Here is a 5,000-nt window from a genome sequence, read left to right on the forward strand (position 1 = left end):
TGTTATTACATATCTTACCTATCCTAATATTACTACTTCTATTCCTTATTACTGCTACGAAAAGTCCTTCATATTGCTGCTGTGAAAAATATTGTCTACTAAAAGTTTAAACGCAGATAAAGAGAGGTAAAGTAGGAAGTACTGTATTTTTGTTTTTGTTATAATCAAACAGCTTAATGGACAGAAGCTGGAATTACAAAAGCAATGTAGTAACGAGCAGTAATTCCCGATTTTAAAATCGAGGAACAAATCAGATAAATGTTAAGAGGAATAAATGGTAAGTGTGAAATTTTATAATGATAATCGTAAATTAAAGCCAGGCGGTTGAGTTTAACATACGTGGGTATTTAGCATGATGGGGAGGGAGTAGGGGGGGGAGGAGGAGGAGAAGGGGTGGGGGAGCGGGAGGCGAAGAAGAAAGGGCTTAACACGCTTTTGACAGACATACAAGAAGGGGGCGTGGTTTCAGCTCCGTCAGGTGATGGTTATCGGCAAGAAATCTCAGGTGAAGGAGTAGACAAGGGCGTGGCATCTGGATTTTTTTCCTTTGATAGGAGGAGGGATAGGAAAGAGGGTGAGGGGGGGGGGGGGAGGACAGAGGAGTAAGGAGAATAGTTCGATGGCAGGGGGTAGGGAATGGTAGGATGATAGTTCTGGAATGGGGGGGGGGGGGGGTAGGATGACGAGAGGATGGTAAGGGATAGAAGGGGAAGAAAAATGGTCGGTTGGCAGGAGATGGAGAGAGAAATTGAGTGAATCGATGGTAGGGGGTGGAGAATGGTAGGATAGTTGCGCAAGGGAAGGGGGGGGGGGGGGGGTGACGGTTGGATGGTAAGGAGTTCGAGGCCGAGAAGGATGGTTGGTTGGTGGGGAACAGAGTGGTATTGGAAAATGTTTTGATGGTAGAGGACGGAGAATGGTAGGAGTTTGGCAGTGTGGTAGGGGGATGCAGTAGCGGGAATGGGGACGGTAGCGGGAGGGAAGGCCGTTGAAAGTTGATGGAAGGATGGGAATCGGTAGACGGAGGGGGGTAGGTGGAGAGTGAAGTTTATGTAGGGAATATTAGCTTTTTCTTTACTCAGAAAGTAAAAATATGCTGTAACTGGAAGATATTTAGCCGTGGAAATGTCATGGTAAATGCAGGAAAAAAGGAAAATAATAATAATATTGATGATGATGATGATGAAGGTAATAATAAATATCAACAACAACAATGATAATAATGATAATAATGATAATGATAATAATGATAATAATGATAATGATAATAATGATAATAATGATAATGATAATAATGATAATAATGATAATGATAATAATGATAATAATGATAATGATAATAATGATAATAATGATAATGATAATAATCATAATCATAATGATAATAATCATAATAATCATAATTATAATAATCATAATAATCATAATGATAATAATCAAAATAATCATAATTATAATAATCATAATAATCATAATGATAATAATAATAGGAATAATGATAACAATATTGACAATAATAATCTCTCTCTCTCTTTCTCTTTCTCACTCTCTCTCTCTCTCTGTCTCTGTCTGTCTGTCTGTTTCTCTCTCCGTCTCCGTCTCCGTCTCTTTCTCTTTCTCTTTCTCTTTCTCTTTCTCTTTCTCTTTCTCGTTCTCTTTCTCTTTCTCTTTCTCTTTATCCTTCTCTCTCTCTCTCTCTCTCTCTCTCTCTTTCTTTCTTTCTCTGTCTCTCCCTCCCTCCCTCTCTCTCTCTCTCTCTCTCTCTCTCTCTCTCTCTCTCTCTCTATCTCTCTCCCTCCCTCCCCCCTCCCCTCTCTCTCTCTCTCTCTCTCTCTCTCTCTCTCTCTCTCTCTCTCTCTCCCTCCCCCTCTCTCTCTCCCTCCCCCCCCCCCTCTCTCTCTCTCTCTCCCTTTCTCTCTCTCTCTCTCTCTCCCTCCCCCTCTCTTTCTCCCCCCCCCCTCTCTCTCTCTCTCTCTCTCTCTCTCTCTCTCTCTCTCTCTCTCTCTCTCTCTCCCTCCCCCTTTCTCTCTCCCTCCCCCCCCCCCCCCTCTCTCTCTCTCTCTCTCTCTCTCCCTCTATCTTTCTCTCTTTCTCTCTTTCTCTCTCTCTCTCTCTCTTTCTCTCTCTCTCTCCCTCTATCTTTCTCTCTTTCTCCCTCTCTCTCTCTCTCTGCCAACATCTGCCTTCGGAGGCACGTGCCTTGGGCTAAATCATCCTTAAAGACTTCCGACAAAAACTTTACGCTCGTGGAAAGTCCTGCAGGTAATCAGAGTTTACAGCCATATAAATACAACTGGTGTTATGCATAAATTGTATTGGTGTTAACCTATTTTCCCTTTCCTTCATGTCCGGATATTTAGCGATTCATATTGTTACTCTTACTATTATAATCACTGTTGTTTTTGTTATTACTATTGTCATTATTATTACTGCAATCATCATCATTATAATATTTATTATCTTATTATTTTTATTATTATTATTATTAGTAGTAGTAGTAGTAGTAGTAGTAGTAGTAGTACCGTTATCATTTTTTTTTTTATTATCATCAATATTATCAATATTATTATTTTCTACTTCATCTTATCATTTTTTTTTTATTATTCTTATTGTTATCAATATCATTATCATTATTATTATTGTTATTATTATTATCATTATTATTATCATTATTATCATTGTTATTGTTGTTGTTATTATTATCTTTATAATTGTTATTATTATTATTATCATTATTATTACTATTATTGTTGTTCTTCTTACTATTATTATCATTATCATTGTAGTTGCTACTATCATAATTATTATGATTATTACCATATCTATATAATAATTATTATTATCATCCTCCTCCACCTTCTCCTCCTCCTCCTCCTCATCATCATCATAATTATATAATAATGATATAATGATAATAACAATTATTATTTTATATTTCTTATTTTCATTTTATTAACAGTATTATCATCATTAATATTATTATCATTATTATTAATATTAGTATTGCTGTCCCTCCCACCGCGGACGTTGGGCTCCCCAGCCTGCCGACCCTCTTTATTTGGAGCAACGTCGGCGGCAGACATTGCGTTCACCCGAGGCTTAACCTCAAGTGAGCTATCGGAGTAGGCACTTGGAACATCCGGTCCTTGAAGCAGGACAAGCGTTTACCTATGATATTGAAGGATTTGGAGCAGTTGGGAGTTGAGTTACTACATGGCTGTCCTGTCGGAGGTGAGAAGACCTGGCAGCAGCACAATCAGTATAGGTGGGCACACCTATACAGTCGGCCCGTGGCGATAGTCATAACCTCCAGGGATTAGCCATAGCCATCTCCAGCCGGCTTCAACCCTCGGTAGTTGAGGTAACACCAGACTGAGACTGAAGCATGCTTCTAGTCCCTTACTGTAGTGTACGGTGTGAGAGAGGCATTCTACGCCAAACTAGACATTTGCATTGTTCTGGGCGACTTCAATGCAGTTTCCGGCTGTGATCGAGCTGGCTACGAAACGTCTGTCAGCCCCCATGGCTTAGGAACTGATCCCAGAAGCGAGAACAGCCTCCTTCTTTGGGATTTCTGGCTTCTGGTAGCAGCTTTCCAACCTGCATCACTGGACATGGTATAGCATTATGGGTACTGTGGCCAAGGAAATCTACCACATTCTTGTCAGACTCGATGGGGGATCCTCCAGAATTGCAGGGTTTACTGGAGTGCCGAGTTCTGTGGCACCGACCATAGGCTGGCTCCACTTCAAAAGTCCTCATCCGACCAGTGGCCACTCTAGGGTGTTCCAATTGGACAGACTGTGGGAAGAGGAGTGTGCAGGTGGGTTCGCCAGGGCAGTCTCTGATTGATTCACAGAACTCGAAAAGCTGATGGAGCCAGTTGTCTGTGGGTATCCTTCAAGCGCAAAACATTTGAAGCAGCGCAAGAGTCCATGGGGGTACGCCCAAGGGCAAGACAGAATTTCACAGAGTCTGATTGATTCACAAAACTCGAAAACCTGATGGACCCAGTTGTCTGTGGGTATCCTTCAAGCACGAAACATTCGAAGCAGCGCAAAAGTCCATTGGGGTACACCCGAGGGGCCGAAGGCATTTCATCTCCCTGGAGACATTGGAAGCTACTGAAGAATGTTGCATGGTTCGGCTGAATGGCAATCAGGACTTGTGTCACTCTGTGGTGTATAGGGCTCGGATACTGTTGAGAAGGGACAAGGAATAGTTAATCAGGAATCTTGCTTCATTAGGAATCTTGCCATTTCTTGGTAGATGATCTACCAAGCCCTGGGAAAGCTAAACTCTAAGCCCTCCTCACAGATGACTGCAGTCCACTCAGTGGATGAACAGATCATCTCAGATCACGCTGGGGTTCGTGAACGTTAGACTGAGTATGTTGATAGATCTGCGGCCACCTCTTAAGGCACCAGAGACTAGAGCAGTCTGGATTCACTCCTGGCAAGTCCACAATAGACCGTATATTAGCACTTCAAGTAATTGTGGAACGCCGTCGTGAGTTCGGTCGTGGGTTGCCTGCAGCCTACATCGACCTCATAAGGTATTTGATTCCGTGCATCGAGAATCGCTATGGGAGATTTCGAGACTTAGGGGAATTCCACTGAAAGTGTGGTGGGAGCCTATCAAACTTCTTCCCTGTTAATTCAGAAGTGATGCAAGGCTGTGTTCTTGCACCAACACTTTTCAACACTGCATGGACTGGATAATGGGCAGAGCTGTTACCCAAAGTCTGTGTGGAGCAACACTGGGCAATAACAAGGTCTCAGACCATGGCTTTGCCGATGATGTTGCTATCCTATTGGAGTCCCTGGAGTCACTGATGCATTTAGCAATGAGACAAAGCCTTTAGGCCAAGGGGTCTCCTAGACCAAGACCAAGATTCAGGACTTTGGGGGCCTATTAACCCCTTGCCGACGGGTACAACGGGTAGACACGTGCTATGCCTATTGTCAGTACTTATTTGATTGTTTTTACACATAGATGGC

The sequence above is a fragment of the Penaeus chinensis genome, chromosome 11, assembly GCF_019202785.1.
Source record: "Penaeus chinensis breed Huanghai No. 1 chromosome 11, ASM1920278v2, whole genome shotgun sequence".
NCBI lineage: Eukaryota > Metazoa > Arthropoda > Malacostraca > Decapoda > Penaeidae > Penaeus > Penaeus chinensis.